We start from the raw sequence: 26,952 nt of genomic DNA, 5'->3' as shown, positions 1-26,952 counted from the left end.
GTTCATTAGGTGCTTGGAAAAACCAGACAAAAGTATTCTTGAATATTACAGATGTAGGCACTAGTGTTAAGCACTAGAATATATTAGCCAGAAATATTTGCAGTAAGACTGTATGTTTATATTGCAAACATATGATGAGTTTCATTTACAAGCTGAAAACAGTCTGATCCCATCATGAAAAATTGCATCTTTGTAACGTCCAGTTACTACCAATTGTCCTGTCTCTAACACCTGTTTTTTCCTTCTGGCCACCTACTAAAGAGGCAAACGAGGACTCTAATCACACTTGACGCAGTAGCATGGGCAACGTGATTGCTGTGCTTTTTACCACTGAAGACAGAGATGCTAACGCTGCATCACTGTAATTCATTAGTTTTTATCCTTTTATGTAAGATAGCCTGGGTAGTCATTTAGGGTCAGCCCTGAGCAGCCAAAATAATATTACTCTTGCATAAAATTGACTATTATCAATACATTTGAATTTAAGCTTGTAAGCAGCTTTAAAATTAATGGGATATTTCCATTAAAAATAATGCTTATCACATCACAGATTTACTTGGTATGTTTATAGCTCACAAGACTTTTTAAAAACTGTTTCAACTTGCTGAAAGAACGTTTTTCAAACACAATGTTAAGTCAAATTGCAAGTAGCACAAATGATAGCTATGTTTCTTGAAAGGTTATCATATGCCAGAAGGAAATGTTCCACTATTAAATACAAAAGAAAATAAAATATAGGAGGACCTTAGTGGTGAAACAACAACAAAAAGTGTGCTGCATTAGTCCATCAATAAGCTAGTCAGAAAAATCTACTTTTATTCAAAATATTCCAGATTATCATCTTTTGAAACAATGTTTATTATCTGTCAAGCATCCATCTGATGTTTAATCTAGCATATTTTATGTGTATTAAATATTTGCTTCAGTCTACTTGAAAAGGAATTTGCCACTTATTTGATGTCTTCTTTATTTGATTTCTTATGAAACAAACAGAAGGAAAAGAAGGTAATGGAAATGTTACCATTCTCCTCTAGTCCCCTCTAGTCTTCCCTTCCGCTCCTCCCCTCTTGCCATCCCCTTCCCCCCCTATTTTTTTTCCAGGAATTTCTCAAAGGAGCAAAGAACTGAATGAGAGAACTTCTGTGGAAGAAATTGTTCTTTCAAGGCCAGAGAGTGAAAGACATGCATAATATAAATTCACACAGTTCTCAGTGTGTTTGTCAAAATACACTCAACAGTGGTTAATCAGTATCTTTATATCATATGTATTATTTTTTTTTAAATCATAGAAAAAATTAAGATATGAAATGGTATTGAGTTCTTAGGAGCAGAAATAACTGTTTGATGTTTATTATAATTTAACGTTACTCCACAACCATACATTTTCAAGGTAATTCTCTTTTTAATATTACTGTGTTGTATTTTAAAGAGATATTGAAAGTATTAGAGTTCAGGATAATTTCAGGAATTATTTTTATCTTCATCTTCCAGCCATGATAGCTGGGCACAATAGAGTTACAGCTGCATAGGAGCTCATATTGCTTATTCTGGAACCGCTGCACTAGTAATGTCACAGTAATTTATAAATAGGAGTTTAATGCGTCTATTAAATCAGTGACAATTTCACTAAACAGTTAGGGGTGACTAGTTAATTTTGGAAGCCACCTGGAAGAGCACACAGATTTACAGCATTAATGTCATCTGTTATCGGCCAACACACTCAATTCATTTTATGTCTGTTTTTAGAAGGCTATTTCAGGAAGTGTCAGGCTACAAATCAAAATATAGTTTAGAAACTGATGCAGTCTAGCTCATTTAGAGATCCTGAGAAGTGCTTCATGTTGACACATGATAAGCTGACATTAACAAATAAATAAATAAAAATTAATATACTTTGCTATTTAATCTGAATGTCAAAGCAAGGGTCTGGAAATCCTCTGCTTTGGTAGTACAGAGTGCCATGAACATCCAACAAGTTGCCAAACAAAAGGGAAACACCCTTGCTGGAGATCCATCTAGCATACCTTAAAAGGGGAAATTGGAATACAGTGTTGCTATGTGACTTGTGCAAGTTGGAGGAATGCTATAACACTTACTGTGACATGTACCCTTGTTTACATATTTTGCTGTGATTTGACTTCTTAGTACTGTGAAGCTCCAGAAGGCCATGCAAAATAGCACATATTTAATAAAATTGAAAAAATATTCATGATTATTTTCTTGTGCCATAGCTTAGTCCTCACTGAAAGGTGGCAGAAATCATCAGAAGATCTGATTTTCAAGTACAGCCTTGCCTTAGTGCAGTTGAAAATGACTAACAAGATAGCAGTTGGAATTGACCTTATAAAAGGGTTACTTAGGGAGGTTTAGCTTTGCTGAAACATTACAAACCGAAACTATTCTTCATTGCTGAACCTCTTCTTCATTGCTCTGTTTCAACAGTGATATGCAGGGGCAGCATAATAAAATGAAGGCTCAAGAGAACAAAGTGGATGAGAGAAGTATAGGTTCTTCATTAACAAAGTAATACCGGCAAAGTATCAATTTTTAGTTCCTAAACATGTAAAGTGCTTCATATTTAAAGGAGTTAAACATGTAGCATTATTCCATTTACATATGTCTTTGTATTTATGTATTCTTGTATATCATTATCTGTGTGTTAATGCATTACACTTTTTTTTCTGGTGGCTCCTTTTTTTTTTTTTTTTTTTTTTTTTTGGTTTTTCTTTTTTCATTGTGCAGCAACAAAATATTCTCAGGATGCCAATTCATAATCTTGCTAATGAAATACTTATGTTTTGCATAATTTTGTTCTTTTAAATCTCCGTTACATTATACCTGCTTGCAAAGCGCTTCACATTTTTTATTGCTGTGATCCCCACCACCTAAAAAATGTTATAGTCACAACTACTCTGGTGCTATACAGAGGGCACAAAAGGATGTGACACTGCATAGATAAAAAATATTAACTCAATACTGAGAATTCTTCATTTTCTTCAGAGTTTTCCTCATATATTAAGGCAGAAGCTGTGATGACTGGATGGAAAGAGAGCTTTATATTTGTGACCAGGAGAGAGTGCTTTTCTGATGCATAATAATTTATCCTCTACATCTGAAGTATGAACAAAGAACTCATTTATAGTGGGTAGTTTTTATTATATTAAAATTAATGTAGACCACCTCCCATCAGACTTAACTCAGCGCATCTTTCTGAACTCAGATGTTACTGTTCTTTTCCATTACATTAGTGAGTGTCTGGGTGACAGGGCACTCTGTGAAGAAAATTTTGAATTTGAATTTTTCAAAGAAATCTATACTACTATGACTTTTGTGTGTGTGTGTGTGCGTGTGTGTGTTCTTCATAAGCATTGTGTTAATCTGAAAGGAAAAAAGAAATAGAATTAAGGAAAGAAATGTGCGCACCGAACTGAAAATGTGTGCCTCTGCCCTTTGTAGGAAAAAAAATAAATAAATAAAAGCCTCAGTTATCGTTGCTAACTGTACCTTATTTGCTTTATATAGATACATATACATATATGTATCCACTAGATTTCCACTAAGACAGTCTTTATATTTCATTTAAAGCTGTCAAAAGGATTTTTCCTAGTTTATCATATTCTATGCCCAGAAGTAACAGTAAAAAGTAACTGGAGAGAGATCTGTAAATCATTTCCATTTAACATTTACATGGTACCATCTTCAAGCAGGTGAGAGGAGTTGTTGTAGGGACTACTACAAGTACTGTGTTAATTTCCCCCAGTTAATAGTTTCTGGGTGATTTTCATTTGAAAGATCTTTGGAATAGTAATTATACAATGTCTTTAACCTTCAGAAACTCATATACCCTACTCTGTCTGTAGACATAACAGGAAAATTCTTGTTGGACCTTTGTGGATCTTAGATGATAATTTTAACTGTGATCAGGGAGTCACACATGATCACTTTTAGCCTGGCTTACTAAATGAACTCACTGAGTTTATATCTCTTACATTTTCAAGTAAAAGCATTGTCACAGTTTATTACAGAAAAGAGATGGAAAGAAATGAAATATCAAAAAGGTTTGAGAGGAATCAGAACTGGAACCAGAGCTCTTAACTTTGCTTATCACTGTTGAGCTGAGACTTCTGTCTCCATTACTTGTTGCTGTCTGGTGAAAAAATGTGATGACTTTGAAAGCTTTGCTTCTTATATATTGTATAAAGTATGTGAGACACAAAGATGTTTTGACAGCTGCACATGAAACTCTGAGATGGAGGTAGAAATGCAAAGCTCCCATGAGCAAGTCAGACTTGCATTTGATGTTCACTTTTGCAAGCTCATCTTCTTAAAAGGTGCACAAAGCCTCAGCTTTACTGTCACAAGATGAGCAACCTGCATTCCGTAGAATGTTTCTTACTGCTCTTGTGACTTCACTCATTAATTTACTTAGGTAGCCTATAGTGCAAAGATTAAAATCAAAACACTGACAATAACACCTTCTGCCTGTTGTTCTTGCATTCATGAAAATTATGAATGAGAGTAACAGATTAAAAATGTATTTTCAGTGGTTGCATGTGAAAATGAGTGAATTAAGGGTGAAGAGAGATCAAAATACAAAGAAACTGTGTTGCAACCCACATTTCAGGAGTTCTAGAAGGTTGTGATGATTGGGTGGGAACTGCTAAAGATGTCGTGGATAGAAAACATTAGAACTTTAAAACCCAGCAGACTTGAACATAGTGATCACAAAAGGAGAATGAACGCCATGGAGGAAGTCCTATTAGTATGAACCTTCCATCTCCCAAAAGACTTCTGAACACAGCTGAGTGGATGGTGCTGATGGTTTTAGCATGTGTCTAAAGTTTATATTGTCAACACAAATTGAGAAATGTAATTGAGGTAGCAAGAATTAAACTGCTAAGGAAAGCGTTACATCTATTGTGGTTATCTTTTGAGTATTCTTGTATATGTGCTGTCTACTGGATGAAAAACTTGTTGGAATCAAAAGGTAATTGAAAGAAAGACAGAGAAAGAATAATAAAGAGTTTTGGAGGTCCTAGGGACATGGACAAATGAAAATAGTCTGCTCTTTTAATCAAAGTGAATTTGACGATTTTGAATTTCTTAAACCTAAATCCTGAGTTTAGCTGAGGGTTGCTGAATCACCTGGCATATTGTTAACTTAGAAGTGAATTCATAACTAATAAAACATTAAAACATCAATGACAATTGAACTTAAGGAATAAAAAGCTGAGTTTGCAAGATCTCCTTTCTGGAAGAGCACCAAAATGCCTATTGAGAAATGAAATAAAATTAGCCAGACAGCAAAACTTGGAAAAGTATTAAATGCCTGTAGTCACTCCTACATCTGGAGAACAGTGTGTAAACCAAAATAATTAGGAGGTTCAGAAATGGAATAAATTTATGATCACTGCAACATATGTTTTATGAAATCATAGCATAAAAAATCACAGAAATTAAAAAATAACATATGAGTATAGAATAAAATTTATTATCAAATTTCAAATCTAAAATCATTTTTTTAATAATATAGGGCTGAAGCAAAAACATTTCCCCAGCAAATTGTAATTAAATATTGATTAGACATTCTTTTCAAAAAAGGACAAAGAATTTCTCAAGAGATCTAGCAGCAACTTGTTTTGTCTAGCACCAAGCTGTAGAGGAAGCAAATGAGCAAGCTTTTTTCAGCCACTGCAGTTAATATTTTTATCTGTAGGACATAAAGCAAAATTAAGACAGTTGGGACTGAGAGTCTTATCAGTTGCTGCAGTCACATCTAGCACAGTTTGTGAGTCAGGGCCCCAAAAGCATGAAAATCCTGAGCTGCAATACTCCTATTCTTCTGAAGTACATACATCAAATCACATTTTGTATCTCCATCTGAAACAAAGCAATGGACTGGGAACAGGTTTTATGGCAAGTGCAGTTCCACTTCTCCTTCACCCACCTCCATGTTGCAGAGACTGTAAATGATCTGTCTCTCTTCTCCCTCTAGAGATAACCATCCTCTAATCCTTCTTGTGCCTGACATCCACTCAGCTGCAAAAAAACCTGCCATTTCTTTGTTCTTTATAGTGGGTCTGTTACAGATCCAATTAAATTCTGAGGAAGAATTTTAGGTATCTATGAAATCTGTAGCTTCTGCTTTGATTTGAAGAAAGCCATTTGTACTCAAAAGCTTGCTTAATTTTTTTCCATATATACTGGTGGAAATGTAATGAAAGGAAAAACTTCTGTAACTGATCCTTGTCTTTGTTACACATTGTATTAGATGTAAATAGATTAGATTAATTTTTTACAATTTGGAATAAACTGCAAAAAAAAACAACATGAATGAAAAGTCAAAAAAAATAAAACCCAAAAAAAAAACTCTTAACAAAGAAGAAGAGTGGAAAGTAGCAAGGTGAAAAAAATTAATAAGTGAAAATAAATTAATAGTGTTCAAATTGTCTTGATAGTAGAAAATATTTTTTATAAGAATGCTGTTGCATAGTTCTCTATCTCTCTTTGTTGATGAACACTGACTTAATCTAAATGTATATTGTAAAGCACAAAATAATGCAATAATATCGTACAGTTATTTCCAAAATCGAGATTAGGCTTTTTCTAGTGGTAGAAGCTGAACTCAGTCACAAAAAATATCTGATTGAAAATTGCCCTTCTCTTATTTTTTTCAGGATTATTTTTAAACTGGCATAAAAGCCTTCTTTTGGTTTGCTGTGTGATGCTGGAAGCATCCGTACTATGGCTGTCACATGGCAGTGACAGATAAATTACAGTGTTACACAGGCAAGAAGGTGGAAGGCACAGAAATGACGAACTGCTGGATGTCCTTTCCCTTCCCTACCCAGCCCAGGGGCTCTTATCTCAAAGAAGGTGAAAAAGGGAAAGGAAAAGCGGAAAGACATAATAACAAGTAAAGAAAATATCTATCCAGCATTGGAACAGACTGAAAGTAGACATAATATAGTTTTAACTATCAGATATCAGCTTAAACTTCTTTTTTTTCCAGAGAAGGTTTCATTTCAGAAGTGCATGGAAGGAAAAAAAATGAAAACCCTGCTGATTCTTGCTGTACTACAAATTTTAAAAAGGGGACAAAAGTGACTTTGAGTAGAACAGATGGAATAAGATGTAAAGGACCATTCATGAAGTAAGATGGTAAAAAAGAATAACTCTACAAAATTAGAAGTTGTAGTTAATAAAGATGTAGATAGAAAGAAACAGTAATTATGGCAGTCAAGATCCTCGTCCTTTTAGGACTGGTGGAACTCGTGGCCCAGTGGCAGGGACACAGGACTACAAGGCATGCTCACTACATAACACTGTGTTATGCAGGGTAGTCTCTTGCCGTGCTAATATTTTCTTCCAGCTAGATAAAGTATAATGTTTTTCTTCTTCTATGTTCTTCTTATGTTCCTGTGCTTTGTTGTCTTCTGAAATTATTGGCTTCACTGATGGTAGCCAAAATTTTATGGATTGAGCCATATTGTTGTTGACCTAAACAGCATATGAATGCTTTTTGGAAGTACTGTATTATCTATTTAAACAGCTACGTGCAGTACTTGTTCTTACACTTCAACAAAAGAAAAAAGTGTGCATAGAGAACAAAGGAGAGCTTGGAATAATACTCAAGTCTTCTAGCACCAGCTTTAATTACAGAGGTAATTCCCTTGTGTACACTGCGTTTTTTTTAGCTCAGTCCTTCAACATGTAAGCTAGACTTATTACTGATAAAGTTGAACTACTGCCATTATGACTTGGTTAGTGCTTACTGGAAAAAAAAAAAAATAGATTTTCAGTGATAAATGAAAGCATCATGAAAATACTTAACTGATCACTGAAAAAAATATATACCTGTTATTCATACAAACATACCATGCTATATTCTGTACCAATAAGGAACTACGTTGGAATCTATGTCATTTAGCATATTTACAAATTATGTGAAAAAAGGTTTGAGTATCCAGATGACATGACAATGTTTGTTGCTGATGCTAAGCTGTTTGTGGCAGTAAATACAGAGGCTGAATAGTAAGAATGGGAAAAAGACCTCATGAAACTGAGGATTAACATAATAGATGAAATTTTATAACAAGTCAAGCATACTGGAGAGGGGAGTAATTCCAACTTAATTAATAAAATGCTGTGCTCCAAGGCAATAATGATCTCTCTCAAATGAAATCTTGTTTTATAATACTTGCTTGCATGTTTGCTCAGTGTGCAGTGACTGCCAAAACGCAAATAGGATGTTAACAATTTTCAGCAGCAGCAGAAAAGAATAAATGTTGTTAATACAGTCTTGCATCTAAATCTCTGGTGAACCTGTATCTTCAGCACTGGGTGAATTATTTGTTTCTAACTTTAAAGAGGATGTGTATCCCAAAGAGCTGGGAAAAGTAGACAAGGATACAAAGGGAATGAATGCCTTTGGACTGACTCTTCAGTGAGAAACTACTAAGGTGGGATTTCTTGGCCTGGAAAAGAGGCAAAGAGGAAAAGATGCAATTAGGTATACCATACCTAATTCAATCCTTTCTTCACTAATGTAAGATGGGGGAAATAACATGCAGCCAACAGGAGACACTTTCACAGCAATGAATAGGCAGTGCTTCTTCATAGACCATGTAAATCCAAAATTGAAGTCTGCTCATCAAAGGGTGTTGTAGATACAAAAACTGATTATGTCTGCATGCAGGGAGTGAAGATGTTCACAAACAAATAATCTTCTGAAAGCTAGTAAATATAGAGCCACCACCAATGTCTCCACAAATAAATGGAAGCTTGAAAGTATGATAGTGAGCTATGCTTGCTCTAACCTTATTGTTTTATCCAAGCCTGCACCTTTTTCCCTTGCCAGAGACATGGTTCTGGCTCCTTGAATGCAAGCTTTACTACAGGAAATACTGGGATAATAGCAGGGAGATCTCAAGTCATTATGTTGGGCTTGTCTACAAGTGTGATTCCTTCAACTTTTCTGAAAGTCCCTTGAACAGTTACATGCAGGGATATGATCAAGGAATAATTCAGTTTTTAATAGAAAAATAATTTTACTTACATATCATTTTGCTTAATGAAAAATAAAAACTACTTCCCGTGTGTAAAAATACACAAAAATCTGCAATACCTCACATGGTAACATGCTAGCTAGCAGTTTATTAAATGAGGATCTATTCATAATATTAGATCAGAAATTTTAAAATGGTAGTGCAGGTCAGCAGCTACTGTGGTATTGAGAAAAATGTCTGTCTAGCAAGAGCTTTGTTATGCTGTTGAAAGTATTCATGCTGTGCATGAGTGCACATTTACTCAATGTGCGGTGACTGCCAAAAAGCAAATAGGGTGTTAAGAATTCTTACCAGCAGCTGAAGAAAATAAATGTCATTAATACAGCTATGCACGAATATGCGTAAGTAGCAGAACTCCTTGCACTTACCATTTCACACTATTTCTGTAGTTTTCTACTCTATGTTGGTGGTGAATCTTGCTTGAAAAGCTTGTAGAACCTCCTCAGAGCACCCTACAAGCCCCTGAGAGGACCCATTACTTTTCAACTTGGCCTAAATGCTGAACACTAAAGCTATGTGTAGCTGAAGCCTTATTTATTATCAGGTTAGCTCTTGGGCTGAGCTCATGCTGCATCAGCACACCCGGTTTTCCACGCTGCCTATGCAATTTTATCTCTGCCTTTAGGTGATAGAGGACCACCTTAAACTGTGGCCAGCTTAGACCTGGAAGGGGACCCAGTCAGGTGTAATGAAACCTCCCAAGCAATCCACATGCAGCACAAATGTGGCAAAACTTAGTCGTAGAGGTATCTGCACTCAAGCCTAAATTCAAATAGCTGCAAAAGACAGATAGATATTAAGCACAAATGTTGCCATATGTCTTCTTGCTGCGATGGGTTTATCTTTTTATACAAATCTTATACTATTTTTAGAAAATGCAGTAGGTCATTTAAAATACTTTGCAATCTGTTTCATGAAACTGAAATGACCTGGTAAAGTAGATAAGAGCTAAAATCACAACACGTAAGTCTGACTGCCTGATAAGCTGAAAAGCCAAAAGTAAATGAAAGGGAGCTTTTGTTATACCTTCTGCTTTATTTATGTGGATGAAGACTTTGTTTATCTTGCAAATTCAAAAACCTTCAAAGTTCTGTGTACATTTGTGTACAGTCTTTATATACCAAATGAACAACCACATAGGCAGAGCAGGTGCTACATGTACTGGTTAAATAAGATTTAGGCTTGTCAGAAACATGCACAACAGCCTTTTGATTTTCCTATATTTACTTGAGTCTTCATAGCACAGAAAGCAAAATCATTTTCTTCAGGGTGTCAGAATACACATTTGGATAGTCAAGTTGACATTTTATGTCCAGAAAAACAGCTTATAGATATTTAACTATTATAGTTTATGTGAATTAAGGATTGCAATTAAAAAAAAAAAATGTGATCCAAAGTAGTCTAATTGCTTTGTGTTGGCAAAGCGCAAGACGAGATTAAAAAATCTCACTGTAATTATTAGTGCAATGTTTATTTTCTGGTATGTTAAAGGCCTTCTTCAGCACTATAATACAATCCAGTCAATAGCTCCTGCTTGTCGAATCCAGCTGTATCAGACCAACAGCTGGTAACTGCTGCTCGTTTAACCCTAATTGATACTAGTAGTAAAGTGCAAGAAAATCAATGAGTGTTTGCAGAATCAGGAAATTCACACATGGGCCCAATGAATTCTGACAGACAGCATTTGTGCACTTTAAGAACTGTGATAAAGGTGCTGAAACCTTGAAATGCAGGCGCGTTCTGCAGAGAGCTTCTTTTCAGTAAAGGTATGTGCTACTGTCTTGTTTAAATAATGCACTATTTATTTTGATTAAGTTCTATGCTGATAGAGTAAATTTGTATCATCGGAAAGTTAAGAGGCAATTACATAGTTGTTGTACTGGGTAATGTTTCTTTTTAATTTTGATATGTTCATTTGCTACATCTGAAAGTTATGGAGACCTGGGACTGAATTGTCCTTACTGCATGATGCCTACTTCAGCAAGCTGAGTGTAGTGCTCTTACATTAGTCTGATTACAGGTGTAGAATAGAATTATTATTGGATATACTAAATTTAAGTATAGCATCGCATCAACTAGAAAAATAAACTATTGTCTAATGTTCTTTTATTTTGGAGGACATATTTTAAAGAAACCTTAACTTGTGCTATACAAAACAAATTATTTTGTCATCTACTTTTATTTTAATCTCTATTAAATACTGTGATTCAGAAATGTGCTTTTATGGGCCTTATTGCTGAGGCATCTGAACATTGCAGTGATTATTCTTATTACAGCTTTGTGAGGCAGCAAACTATTAGCTCTCTTCAGTAAATGGAAGATTGGACCAAAGGAAAGACTGAATTATCAGAGTAATTATCAAAATTATACTGAAACATTAGAAACAGTAAAAATAAAGTCATTCTGATTTTTATTTTTACTTTAAAAAAAAAATAGTATAAAATAATAGTATAATAAAACAGTATACAGTTTGATAATGTCTGAATAGATAAGTGTAGAGTTCTGTCTTTGCTGAAAAATGCAGCAACTGAGACAGCTGGGCGGATCTGCCTACCTGGAAATGAAATAAGGGATTACTGATTAAATTTCTCTACATCCAGCCACCGCAATGCTCTTTAGATTAAATACTTAGCTTCTAAGTCCATTCCTAGTCTTGACGTTAATAATGTCAAATTTGCAGCTGCAAGGTAAAGTAAGCTCAAGGGAAAAGGGAAGGGGAGAAAAGGGCGATGCTGTCAATTCCTTGTTAGCCTACTCCATTCATAGATCATCAGACTAGATAACAAAATTATTAGAATAACAGAGAAAACAGGCAAAGCAAAGTATTTTGCTGTTAGACTTGTAATACTTTGTCTTTCTACTTTCTTTTCTTGTGGTCTTGGAATAGAATTGAACTTGTTTCTTTGGGGACCTCAGCTCCAGAGACTGTAGCTGAAATAATGATTTCCTCAGTGTATTAAATAATTCTGACATGCTGCTCATTTTCTTAATTATTTCCCAAGTATCAGTAGTTGAAAACCTGTAAAAAATAATGGTATAAGTAATCAGTCTATTGACATTATTTCTCCTGTAGGCTAAACAAGATAGTAAGAAATGTGTACTGAATTTGAACGTATCTGATGTATTTCACAGATCAATTTTGTTTAAACTAAAGGGGAAAAAATAACCTGCTGCCTTTCTTTCAAATATCCACAAGGCAGGAACCAGAGATTTCTTCATTCTGTATACTTTTTGGGTTCTATTGCTGTGGCTTTTACATATGGATAAATGGCATGCTGTGAGCTAGATAAACATGCAGAATAAATTGCTTGCTTCAGTATTTTATCTCTGGTGATACAGTCCAGAAACATGGCTAAAAATCTTCAGGAAAAAGCAAGTAAGTTAAAAAGATAAACAGGATTTGCAAAGCCATTGACATTATATTATAATCACGTACTTAAAAAACTGCAAATAATTTATAGTCTTAATATTCATAAGCATAAGCATATTCATAAGCATAAGGATAAGGCTGAGAAAAGGCCTAAAACAATGTCTACAAAGAAAGCCAGTAATGGCATTTACCCAAATGGAACAAATATTCCACACATTTTGACTGCTGTTAGCATTCTGAAAATGCTTTTCAGAAAAATGGTTTTCAGATTCAAGGAACTAAAAATAAACCATTTTTTCACTTTGGATTCCCCTTTACTTCATCTGATGCTGACTTTTATCTCCATCTGCTGAGAGTCATGTATCCCTACTTAATGATATTTCTCTAAGTTTACAATACAGGCATAATGTAATGCCCACTTCTGTTTTGAGCTGGGTCTTAAAATAAATAGGACTTTCTTATTTGAGAGACTCAAAAAGATTTTTCTTTTAAAGAAAGACGGATGTTATCTTTCTTACCTATTAAAGCCCTGATTATGTTTCAGAATCCTGGCATTTGTGCATTAGCTGACAGCTGGTGAACCTCTGTGAGCATTTTTGCTCTGATCTAAAGTGGACTTTTGAATCAAATCTCTTGATCATTCAGACTTGCTGCACTTTTGTTCATGTTAACAGAGGTCTTGGTGCAAGCTTGATTACTTTTGCATATAAATAAACTGAGAGTGTGCTACACAAATTGTCACTTAGTCCATCCAACCAGACAAGATCTTTTCTGAAGTAAAAATCCATGAGGTGCTTTTAGTGTAGACATTGGTTCCTCAGCATCAGCTGATACATTCCAAGATCTACTCTTACATATTCAATTGACTTGCTAACATAGATTTAACTCACAACCCCAAGCTATACAAAACAAGATATGGAGAAGCTATCCCAGTCTAGGTGAGTGCCGTTATATTCCCTAAATTTTAGTTAAATTTTCTAGTCATTTAAGAAATCTGCTAAGCAGAAGTGATTAACACCATCAGATATCTGAAGACAAGAAATAATGCAGATAGAATTGTGAAGTATGAGAGAATGGTCTTTGTTTCAGAGTAGTTCTTAGAGATATTTCTATTAAGATTTATATTTGTCCTATCTCTATGGCATTAATACACCACATTATTATGCTTGCTACATACAACTCCTTGTTGTCATCAATCCTTGAAAAGTTTAGGTGGTGGAAAATAAATCTTTATATAGTTAGTACAAAATCAGAACAAATGGGCTAAAGAAATAGAAGAAATGAGCTACTTTTGAGCAGAGCCAAAAGAGAGAAGTATCTGAGCAGGAATTTCAATTACTTGTACGCTCGTATGTCCTGCTGTGCTCTTGAATCATTTTTTGAAAAAATAGCCCCCAAACAATATTCATGGAGTCTAGTATATTGCTATGTGTATATATGTTTTCATATATATGTATACATACACAAAACTTTCACAGGAGGCCTGCATAAGGACTACAATTACAAAACAAAGGCTGAATAAAAGTTGAATTTTCTCATACACCTTTTTTTTGTTTGTAACTCTCTCTTCATGTTAGAATATGTTCAGCCATCACTTATCGCAGTGTGTGTGTGGGGGGGGGGGGGAGGGGTGGAAACAACAAGCAAGGAACAATAACAAAAAGTGATGAGACAGATCACATTTCTGTTGAAGTCACTGACAGATTTATGTTTACATTATTAAATTTTGATGTGTTCCTAAGTGATTGATAAGACAAGGCATGAAATAAGCAATCCGAAGTTATAAGAATGATTGCAGAAACAAAAAATTATTTGTTAATGCATTTGATTTACAAAATATGCTCTGTTTAAATAAACTTTTCACTGCAATACTGAAAGGTAGTTTATAGTCTAGTTAGGAATTTTTACAGAGGAAAGAAAATGAGAAAATTGTAACTCAGTGAATTTGTCAAGAGAAAAATTTGGTTTGGAACAAGGGTTAAAGGAGTGAAGAAAAATAAAGTCAGTTCCTAAATATTAGCTTACACTCTCAACATTATATTTATTCTTATGAAGGTCAGTACTTTATCCTATATGCCTGATAACTAAAATATTCATTATAATTTTGTATAAATTAAAAAAAAAAGAATCAAAACGCATGTGGAAGAGATGAGAATGGAAGCATACATTATTCACAATCTGTGATAGAAAAATCTTGTATGTAGAACGCAGCCTAAAATTTCATCTGTTCTTTTTCCAAGATTCTCATAAAATGAGTATTTTTAAAATACTTGTCTATGTAAAATTCATTTGCGCTTTCTCTTAGAAACATTTGCTAGTTGTTTTGCAACATTCATTAGTAATGAATATGATTTACATATGTTTAATTATATATATACTTTTGTCCTTCCTGTCTTATCAGGAAAAGAATGCCTCTGAAACAAGCATGTAGAAAAGAAGTGGGAATATGCTTTGCTTAAAACCAGCAGGTGGGGGAACTTCATTTGGTTATTTACTTTTACATTGATAAAAGATCCAGTTTCCTCTCATTTGCACTCTGCTTCCTATGTCTTGACTTTTAGCATTTTTATCTTTAAACCTTTGTTGTGATGACCCAGTTTCGCATAGGTGGAGGATAGCTTTGCTTTCTTGGTGTTTTCTGCTGAGACCAACTGCTTTTCTTCAGGATCAGCTTGAGTTAGTGGGACTGATTATTTCTCAGGTGTTCCTAGCTTACAAAGTAAGATGATGCAGGGTTCATTTCCCTGATCTTTCTTTGAGCTTCTATGGTGTGAGTGGAAAAACAAAATGCTCATCTACAACTGCCGTTGTGCTGCAAGGCAGCTAAAAGATAAAGTACTGACATCAAAGTCCCTGAATTTGAGTGAATACTGTTTACAAATTGTACTGCTGAATTACTTTATATTCTTTTATTTCTTTGTTTCTTTTCCTCTGAGTAGAAATGATAACACGTACTGTAAGTTGATGTAGAGTTATCATCTGCGGCTGTTCTATATATATGGTTTTGTAGAACTGGAGTGTATCATAGTATCATTAACTTTCCTGTGTCAAAGTCCGTAATACCTCCAGGACAGGCAGTGTATTGTTACTCAAATCCTATATGCACCCTGCAGTGCTGATATGTGCTGCTAATTTGCTGTTGCCATGACTAAATTATTTCTTTGCTTGTCCACAAGGAAAGTAATTTTCTATCTTTTTCACAGCAGGCAGTATTGCTCAGCAAGGAAATGTAGGAGTTCTCATAGAGCAAGTAGAGCAAGAGCTGGTGTCTGCTGCCCTGCCATAGCGTGGCTTATTGCTTTCTCCTATGGAAGAATGATGGTTGTAGCAGCAGGATCAGTCCACAGAATGCAGCTAGTAATTTTGGGAGTACAAAGGTTTATTTGCACTTTTGGGAAGCCATCTGGCAATACCTTCCCTCACTAGTTCTGTTGAGACTATTGAGGAAAGGTGTGTGTCAGGGCACTGTGCTGCAGTGATGAAGGGCAGTATCCTGCAACTGAGATGGATAGCTACAGTTTTGTGACCTATGGGTATGTACATTTTCTTATTCATGCTGAAGAACCTATTCACTTCTTGATCAAACTGTATTAGGTAAGAGTTCTTACTATAAAAGAAAATCCAAAGGAATACCGTATTCCAGATGACTGCTCCATGGAGCTGTCAGTATTTGAGTCATAGAAGCCAAATATTTTCACCAGAAGCTCTCAGCACAGTTGACTACAAAATGGATACTGGTTAAAACAAACTAATCTTAAGATTGTTTTTACATTATGGACACTTGGTGTTATAATGTTTTGTTAATCACATTAGTAGATTGAATAGATCATTAAGTTAATTAATAATTTTAAAAAAGATCTTGATGTATTATGAATTTCAAAATCTTTAGCAGGGGTACATCACTGATTCTGTCCTTTTAAAAATAATATTAATAAAAACAGTAATATCCAGTTGAATTTTTGAAGAAGAATATCATCCTGATAGGGCTTAAATGTGTTGGGATGCATTTTATTCATGATTTTATTACAAGCAATTTCATTCTGTGGCAGGTGTTTGGCATCCCACAACAGCAATTCATGCTTCCTGTAAATATATCATTAAAATGAAAAATATGCACTTTTAAGATACACGTGTAGTAAATCAAAAGCTCATTTTTGCTTAAATATTTTACTTCATCTGTGCAGGATGATTTTTCAAAGCGTATTTTACAGCACTCAAAACAAGGCCAACTGGATGGCAGCAAGGGATGCATCTATTCTGAAAGCTTTAAAAGGTCCACTGTAAGTGAATGCCTTATTCTTTTCATATCCCTAAGCCAGCCTCTCAAAAAGTAAAGGGTGTAATTTTAAATTAGATCTCTGAGCAGCTCAACAAGGATGGATATTTCCCTGTATGAGTACAGAAGGTGAGAGAAAGAGTGGGGAAACAAATCCTTTTTCTTCTTTTGCACTTATTGAGCCAAACTCCTCATTGTTCTTTTAATGGAACAAGCTCTATGGAGCAGTTGGCTGGTTCAAATAGACGTGTGTCCTGCTGCGAATAAGGGTTTTGGCACTTACATCTTATATCCTATACATAAATAAAAGTGTAGTATTACAAGGCACAGTCTTGCATATCTTTCTACAGATGGCCTGCACACTGTGTTTGCAGAGATTATGTGTGCTGTGTTCATATATTCAGGTGTTGTGTTTGTATATTCACATGCCATGATCATTGTCCAGAGTAGATCTTGCCTCTGAATAAGACAGGAAAATATACCTCATCCTTCTGCTTGATGTTATATTTACTTAGTAAGAACTATCTTGTAAGACAGTCTTCACTGCATTGAACCTGTACAGTGCATGTCTGTGGAAGATAAATCACCTTTGGATATCCCTGAAAGAATTGAAATTTTACAACAACTCAGTTTACACTGAAAATAGTAAAATACTAATTATTAAAATATTTAGAATTAGAAACACCACTTTCGCATTCATTCAGTAATTTTTATTCATGGAGTTTTTTCCCCTCTCAAAAAAATGAGCAACAGAAATAATTCTTGTTTTCTGGCTAATTCATTGTTTTTGCAAATTCATAAGTCAAAGAATACGATTACCCGTTCGTTCTTTGATTTTGTTTAAGCAAAGGCATTTCATTTATAATTACGTTCCTGAATGAATTGAATTCTAGCAGTAATAGACTTATTGTCCTATGTAAATTAGACTACATTATCCTTTATTGTTAAATTCAGTTCAACTTATGGAGCAATTATTGGTAGCATAAGAGTTTTGTTAACAAACAGATGCTAATTAACTTAGGATTAATTGATTTAATTCTGAATAGATGTAATTGTTCTCTGATCTTAGTAATGAACGTGTAGTTTCTGTAAGTCTGTAAGTCTTCAAGTATGGTTAAAATTAATCATATATCACTAGATCGCGTTTTCTCAAAGTGAAGCAGAGATTTTGTATTATTCACTAAATGATAATAGGAAAAGTAGACATGGTCTTTATCGTTAGTCATGAGTGTTTACACTGTCTTTTTAGAGATACACAAACATGTTTATCAGTCTTGGTTTCTGCATTTGAGCAAAGGCCATAAGGTGAAGAATTTAACCATTATATTGAGAATCTGTGAAAATGTAAAGGCAACCTGCCAAGGTTATGTTTGATGCCTAGGAGGTCAACAGCAAATAAATTTATTATTCTTTAAAATCTCAGTCTGTTCTTGTATTCGAATAAGGTGTGTGCACCCTGGTACTTGTCATGCTAAAAAGATATTTTGTAAGAAAAAAACTAAAAATGCTTCCTTTTTTGAATATTACTTTTTTGATTATAATCAGCAACTGCCAAAAATTCAGGTGAATTTAGAGGTCAGTAGCTGCAACATTTATCAGCGAGAGGAACTTTGGTTTTGTGAACATTAATAAGTAGATCAAACTGGTGTTATAGAACAAGGCACTCCTCCACCAGTGGGATTTCACAGTAATTTGTCTAATTAAAGTCTTATAGATAAAATCACAAAAAGCATTATTTGATCAAATTTAGCTTACCTCTCCATTCTTGGAATATTATTTGAGGTCCTGTATTATTTCTGTGCAAGAAAAAGCTTTCAGTTGTTTCTGTATTCATGCCTTTGATTTGTTAGAACTATAAAAAGTGAGAAGGAAACTTACCTAAGACTGTGAACTGAAATGAAAGAAAATGTTTACTGTCACTCTGCAGGAGTGTACCCTGCTAGTACTCCGCAGGAGAGTATTCTACCAGTACTTGCAAGGCCCTAATTATTACTGAATGATAATACAGACAATGGGAGTTTTGCCATTGACATCCTCGAGGCCCAGTTTCAGCGTTTATTAACACAGCTAGGTTTCTCTGGAGCTTGGAGAGATTTTGCTCTTGTAAATTACTTTCCCTAGGACGTCTGGAAGGACCATGTGAAGAAGGATTAGGAACAAATGAACACCTCTGTTATTTCACTGAGCAGCTCTGTCAGGAAAGAGGTGGAATATAAACCCACCCACATAGAGCTCCTCTACTGTGCTTCTGCCTTCTTCCATCTTCAAAGTCCCTGCAGCAATAACCTTGCTGCCCTATCTCTCTGGAGTAAATGTCTCTCCATGCATTTCACCTCCTTTTCCATTCCATGTTGCAGCAGCAGGGATGGCTATTGTTTCATCTCACCTGTATAAAATGTAAGTAGGGCACAATTATAGAGAACTGAGATCTTACCATGACCGAGCAAACATTTCTATCTTAAGTTGCAAAGTCCTTTTATACTTTCTACCTATTGGACTGTATTTTCCACTCATTCTTATGAACGTTTTTCTTTATCCATTAAAAACATGAGTATGTCTTGCAAGTAAATGCTTTGGCTAGAAGACAGCCACTTGTAAACTCATCTCGTTTTTTAATATAATTGCATTGGGGCAATCCAGCAGAAACAATAAACATGGAGATTTACAATTGAAGTGCTCGATTTGAGCAGAAATGATTTAGACTGCAGAGGTGATTTTTTTTTTTTAAACAGCTTTTTGGTACATAGGTGTGAAATTTTTTTATTAAAAAGACATACCAATTTTCCAACATTCTTACATAGTGCAGCTTAATGACATGTGAAATACGAATGTACCCACAACTTCGAATGCAGATTTTCGTGATTTGATTAATTCTGCATAGAGCTGTATAAATGCTGCTTGTTTCAAATAATCCAAGCCTGAAGAACAAATTCTGCCTGATTCTTTACCTGTGCCATAAGAACCTGCTTTTATCCCATCAAAAGATTAATTAAAGTCTCTATTGTCAGAGAAATATTCTTATATTGCAAAACTGGCTAACAATTTTTCAGAAAGTCAAGCCAGATGAAAATGCCAACTATGCAGTGTGTCACTTCCCTGAAATGTAACAATTTACTTATTTGTTATGATATCTAACTTATTACTACCTCATCATTAATACTACCTCATATACAATCTATTGAAATGGCTGGTACTGTTCCTGAAGATCTATAATAATGTTCTGAGTACATACAATTGAATAAGGAATTGCGGCTTTGACCTCTTGGTATTATTTCCAATGCAGTAAAGTTGGAAATAAAACTTGTATCCCTGACAGCAAAATATTTAAGGGAGCTTAGAATTTTTGCTTCTTTTTTCTTTTTTTATTTTCAAGTTGCCTTCTTATTTCAACATGCCCCTACTTTCGCTACTTTTAGTCATGATTTTAGTCATCATTCTGCATACAAAATGGTGTCAGGCTGAAGTGCTGACCCCATGGAGGAGATGGCATGCATGCAGGCCAACAAGAAGTGTGTTCTTGAAGCAGTTTCATTCCTCTTGCTCCAGAATCACCGCTTCAAATACGTGTTTCTGTTCCTCGCTGTGTAGAATCTCTTTGTTAATTTTATTCCCTTCTTTCTTTGTTCAGCCTGCTTGCACTTAGGACACAGAATTTCATAAATTGCTACTCTGCTGTTCATTAATCACTTCAAATGCTCTATTTGCCAGATTTCTTGTTGGTCTCAGAGACAAAGAGTGCAAGTTTACCAGATGAGAAACCACCTTCAATCAGTAGCGAGTTTTGTTTTGTTTTTTAAATGGTAGCATTGCTGTTTATTTGACTTTATATGGATTTTACCTAGTCCTCAATCAGAGATGTAGAAAGTTCACCAAGATACAGTTTCATGACTGAATAGAATTTAACCTTGAAACCATTTTGAATGTTTCTGCAAAATGAAAGTCACATTTACAACATAACCCTCTCCTACGCTTCTTCTGAAAAGATTCATGATTCTTCATGAAGAAAATCAACAGTCTTCTGTGGGGAAAAATGATTTCACATTAATTCAGCTTTTTTAAAGCTGTTTCTGAGTAAATCTTGCAGCTGAAACATAACTGCATGTTCTTGGAATTCAAACATGTGCAGAGGGTAAAGATTAATTCCTACAAATGCTCTGCTGTACTGTCCATGGCTTTATCTCATGCCTTTTAAGCATAACTGATTAATGAATGCTAGATCATTTTGTATTTTATTTTGTATAATGTTGTGTTTTCTTATTTGAGGACCAAGCTAAATGAAGACTAGGCAATTAAAAATTCAGATAATATTCTTTTCCATGCGTAATACCCTGTGCCTGTAAATATCTTAAAATTATCCCTCAAATGTATGTGCTAAAATTTTATTTTACTTTATTTTTTGCTTCTGTGATAGAAACTGAGATGATGTTTTGTTTTGTTTTTCTTTCCTATTTAGAAAAGGGAAGTATTTAAATACTTTATGATAGTAGAGCTTGTCATAGTGACAGACAGATTGAAGTGGAATCCTTCTGCTCTGTCATTTCCTACATGCTCAGAAGTGTCGTTATCAAGGAAAAAGAGACACCTTAGCTGACAGTGCTTTACAGCAAGTATGATCTACGGAGCAAGTTTTTTGTATTTAACATAGCATCAAATTTAAATGCATGAGGAAAAGATTTTTATATATTCATTTTCAATCTAATCAGTGAAGAAAAATATTTGATGTATTAAGATTAAAAAAAAAAAAAAAGCTTAATCAGCACCAACAGAATTTAATAGGCCCTTGCTTCTAGACCCCCAAATTCAGATTGGCATTGAAGAACATACCAAAATAAATATAAAATGAAATGGCTGAAGATTTATTTGCTACTTTAGGATCCCAATCAATGTCAAATTCAACATAAGCTTGTAGAATCAGTTTAGAATCTTTGACCTCTCCAAATGCAATGGCCTTAAACAGAAACTCTTTCAGCATATGTTTCCAGGTATGTCTTAACTCAGAAAGGCCTTACAGCTCATTTTTCTTATTGTTTTATAACTACAGGAACCTGTTCTTTTACAATAGAGCTGCTGCTAAAATTGTGTATTTATCATTAGTTGATTTTTATTAACTATTTTTGTCTTTTAGATATACACACAAAGATTACATCAGAGGTGGACCACTGGGTAGTGCAACAGGAGTCAGTATGGTGATCTGTGTCCTTTCATGTCTCTGAATGTCAGGGAACTGTGACTGCCTAAAGCAGGATAAACCTGTTTTAGGGAGTCTTTGACTTTCAGGAGAAGCTGCCTCTGGAATTTTTGGACAGCTGATTCAGGGAGCCCAAGTCAGATTTGAAGAGTCAGGCTAAAAGAGGCTAGCTTTAGCTAGATGGGATGTTACAGTAGAGGGAAATTTGGAAGTGTGAAGGGATTTAATTTGACTCCAGCAGCTGGGAGCAGAGGAGTGAACATCACCCTGGAAAGCACTGTGTGGATGCGGAGAGCCAAATGTGCCATTTGACATACTCTTCTTCCATGATGGTTGTTAGTAGGCAGGATTTGTTGTGGTGGTTTTTTTCCAGTGAAGAAGCTGAATATATGATGATACACTGTCTTCCTGGTGACATATTCATAGTCAATCCTTCAGCATACACCAAGGTATTGCCATTTGTATAATCAAGATGTTATAATCACAGTATAATTGTATAATCAATAGATATCAAGATGTTATAATCACAATATAATCAAGAGAAGTAGGCAAAGTAAACAACGATCACAAAAGAGAATAAGTGGAAGAGCTTACCCTTCAGCTGAGCTCACCACAAAACACCAAGAGAGGTGATCTCCAGAAGAGATCCTTCCCCTCTGGTAGCCAGCTCTTAAATAGGTGAATAGTGAATTGCCTTCACCTGTGCTCCTCTGGCTGACTCATGGCTTGCCTCAGGTGATCAATCAGAGGTTCAGGCCGTGACTCAGCAGTTCCCATACAGCATTAGTAGGGCAATTTCTATGAGGAAAAAATGTCCCTGGAATTGAGCAGCTGTGTAGCTACAGCTTCTATGGGAAATCAAAATATCTAGAAAAACATTGTCCATAATGCTATGGCCCATAATTAGGTGAAATGAGGAATCTCATACACCATTCATATGGGATTTGGTATTCAAGCATGTGTCCCCTGTGGCTGATGGTATTTTCAGCATAAAGCATGAGTAGTTAACGTATAAGGAATATGGAACATAAACTATATGATTTTGTGTCCTGTAGCTTAAGACATCTATAGTGCAGTTCTACAGAAAACGAATTGCCTTCACACACTTGCAAGAAAACAGATCTTGTCATTTCATTTGGCAAGTATGTACACTTTATTGTACACTGAAAATATCTAACCTTACCAACAGCTTAATTTCTGAAACTTCCACGTCAATTTGTCAGACTGCCTCTCTGCTGCCATCTGTCACCCGGCAACAACATGGAAAGGAATATTGGTGGGAAGGTTCAACCTCTAGTGCCATACTACCAACATCCATCTCTGATGTCATGGTCCAGCATAATTAAATAGGATTTACTTTTGGAGAAGTTCTCATATTTATTCAAACATTGTAATTCATATTTTCATGCATTGGTCTTTTATATATGTTATGGTACTGGTACAACAGGGAACATAGTGCAAAATAATGTATTTCAGTAAGTGTACAGTATCTAGAGAGATGCAGATGTTTTTTGCTTCTCTTACGGATTCCTGTTTCAAAAGGGAAGTGCTACAATCATGTATGGTAGCTACAAAGAGCACCACACCTTTGTCTTTGCCATTTTAATGAATTACAGCAATAACATCGAGTGTTTTGCAGATCTCACACAATTAAATAGCAAGAACGCACAATTTGGTTGTAATTGCTTTCCTTCATTTGATTTTAGAATTAAAAAGTAAGTATTGCCTTGAAAAGGTGCATTAGTATCTGCTGCTTAGAGCTGTGATGATTTTTTTTCCCCAGACCCTGGTCATCATAACTTCCCATTCTTTGTTTCTCAGTTTCAGACGTCAGCATTACAATCCAATATAGCCACCAGGGTTCCAGCCAAGTGCTGATGTTGATTGAAAATGATCATTTTCACAGGTGTAAATCAAACTATATCTGCTTTTGCCAACTGAAATGCATTCATCTATGCGAGGTGGTGTCTTGCACAGATTCCTTTGAACCAAAAGATAGCTTACTGTGAATTTCAAGTACATGATAGTAAAAGGAAAATACCACATCTGTTCACAGGGATATGTGTATGGCATTGCTTTTCTCACCTGATGTGTTGAGGTCTTTGGACTTAAGGGTTCCAGGTTCAATCCTCTGCTATGTTTCTGTGAAATATTATACAAAATTCTGGAATTATAAAAATGTAATGTGATGGAGAATTTCCAAAGAGTTGTCACCAGCAGCTGCACACTTCATTGTAGATGATATTATTTCAGTAAGATGTATGGAACTGCATTGGAGAAATAAGAAATTGGAATTTGGTTTATTTCCTCAATCTTTTTTCTTTGCTTATAGTCTAATTGCTGTTACTGAAATTTGTTGTTGGAATCTGTGTTTTTCTTGTCACCATACTGTTGTTGGTAAAAGCTTCAACAGATTCTTGGTCCCATAAACTGTTCCAGTTCTGCAGAACACTGATACTTTCAAAATATCCCTCTTTTCCAAGCTGTAACAGAAGTGTGTGAACATTACAACAGAGGGTGCTGAGGAAGGCCTCTATGTCAACATAACCATTAGTTAGGAACTGTGCATAGATCTGTCCCTAAGAGGTGGCGTACTGAAATTCACAAGGCAGGTGTGGCAACATGGAAATTTGTGATGGGAACTGGAGGGAGAACATCTCTGCATACTAAGATGTTTCTAAAACTTAAGAAAAAAAAATATCCAGTACCTAACGCAGCTCAACAGGCAAGATCTCTATTGAAGACATTTCTAATCCATAAAATAAAAGGTAGTTTTTTAAACAAACATGGTTTAAGCTTGAAAGACTTGAAACAATGAACATCCCGACAGCTTTTCAGATACTTTACATACACAGATTTGAGCAAGGTGAAGAAGTCAATAAGTTTTATTTATTATTTCTACCAAATGGAATTAAACACAGCTATAGTCTTAAAGTAGTTGACACACTGTAATTTGGAGTTGAGTTCAGTAAGAATATGAATTATGCAAAACTGAATTCCAATATTAATACATTTAAGATAAAAAGAGAAGCTCAGGACACAGTGTTTCTGTATGCATCAACTCTGACTGAAATGATGGTTCAAAACATCATCAGAATTATATGAAACTTGTAACTTACATGTATAATTACTTGTATGTTCAATAAGCTAGTGTTGATAGAGCTTTCATTTTGTGCAATTGATTTAATTTGGAAAGAAAAAGATAATTATTTAAGAATGTGCTTTTGCACATTACTTTTTAATTCAGCATAGTGCAGCAAAAGTAGTTTTTCTGGAGGAGCATGGAATAACAGAAATTCATAGCTTCTTAAGTCACCAATGATGAGAAAGATTAGGATTCATTTGAACAGGCCAGGTCAGGTAGAGGTTTTGTTCCTTGCTAATTTGTTCCTAATGACTTATTTACCATCAATATTACTAACTGGCAGCCACACTCATTATTGGAAAAGTCTGGTCTGACTTAGTATGCTTAAACTAAATCCCTGTGACAGAAGGAGATAATGGTTTTATTTAATTGGATAATCAGTGATTTAATTTAAATAAAACTCAGCTTTATTTGACAAACAAATCATTAGGAAAGAGGTAGAAAACTTTCCTATTTAATTCCTCTTGAATAAGAAAGTATACTAATCTAAATTGGACAGTATATAAAAGGTAATTAAGAAAGAACCGTGTTTTTTTTTTTTTTTTTTTTATCTCCTATAAAAATTAGATAAGTGCCAATTCTTGAAAGTAGATGTTTTACATAACATAAAGAAACTATAACAATGTGTTTCTAAGGAAATTAATCGTGATCATAAGATTGCACAACTTGCTATTTCAAATAATTATTTTTAGTCTTACTTTATTATATATATACATGTATATATTTTTTTCTTTAATTGAGTTATTTAATTATTACTGAATATTGTCATAGAACTAAGGCTATTTGTGAGTGGACATGTCTATTAAAAGTCCTTTACAGAGCTAGTACAAAGATAAACCTTATTGCAGATAGTTTTCAGCCTTATAAAGAAACAAAGTTATATTTTCCAAACAATCTATATAAACCATTATTTTCCTCTTTTTTTTTAATTCATCTTTCTTTTATTACATCATTTTAGTTACTGTTTCTTTCCATATGCTTATATTGTGTCCTAACTCTTCCTGACACCACTTCTAGTCTGGGATCTTGGCTGATTAATGCATGTTAGCTGCATATTTGAAAGGTGCCTTTAGTCATCCAAATTTTTGGATCAATAAACATTTACACTGAACGTGACATGAGCAGATAATGTCTTGCCCCTAAATGTCCTCTGAAGGGTATCTCCATATGTGCGTGTGATGAAGACAGGAGAAAATAAAAGTATTTGATTTGATTAGCGACAATTGCTCTGTTCTTTAGGTAAGTTGGTTTCCTGAATTAAAGTCTGTGACCCACTACCTTGTATCATGGGGGGAAAAAAGTCAGCTTGTGTTTTTAGTTGGAAGAAATAATAACATTTATATAAAAGCCACAAATGACAGTCTAATGATCAAGTTTTAAATGAAATTCTGCAATCTATGTAGATCATATAGTACTTGCCAATATAAGATGTGTGATACATATCTTCACAAACAACTCTCTTTAAAAAGGGCAGTGTTCCAAATACAGTCTTTCTAGGTGGCTAGTATAAAAGGTTTGTCGTTTACATCCTTTTCTTCTGTAGTGGTCTTCTCTGTTCCACCATAAAGACATTACAGATCAGAATTGCCATAGTAGCTTTGCTTTGCATCTGCCTTTTCCTTACACAAATCATGATTTTTTTCTTTTCCTCGGTTCAAGCTACCATTTCATGATTTTTTTTAGCCCATGATACTGGTAACAGAATAAAACTCAGTTCAATGTTCCTCGACTTTTAAAAGTGTTTTATTTTCTTTTTTCTTTCCGTCTCTTGTTCTTGCATTGTTTGTTTGTTCTGTAGGTTGTTAGTTTGCTTTTGCTTTCTTTACCAATATCCACGAATTCATGAAGTACTTCGACTTTCCAAAACATTCAAAGTTCATTAATGCAAGTGATTGAAGTGTTTAA

The 26,952-nt window shown here is 34.7% G+C and overlaps 1 protein-coding gene across 1 annotated transcript in view; it reads left to right on the top strand.

Annotated features, from left to right (window-relative positions):
• Positions 1–26,952, top strand: part of CDH12 (cadherin 12) — a gene marked incomplete at both ends in the record, with an annotated part of 136,801 nt that overhangs the window by 675 nt on the left and 109,174 nt on the right.

This window comes from Tetrao urogallus (assembly GCF_951394365.1).
Source record: "Tetrao urogallus genome assembly, chromosome: 3".
Taxonomy (NCBI): Eukaryota; Metazoa; Chordata; class Aves; order Galliformes; family Phasianidae; genus Tetrao; species Tetrao urogallus.
Note: the sequence above shows the minus strand (reverse complement) of the source record. Positions and strands in the feature narration are given on the sequence as shown.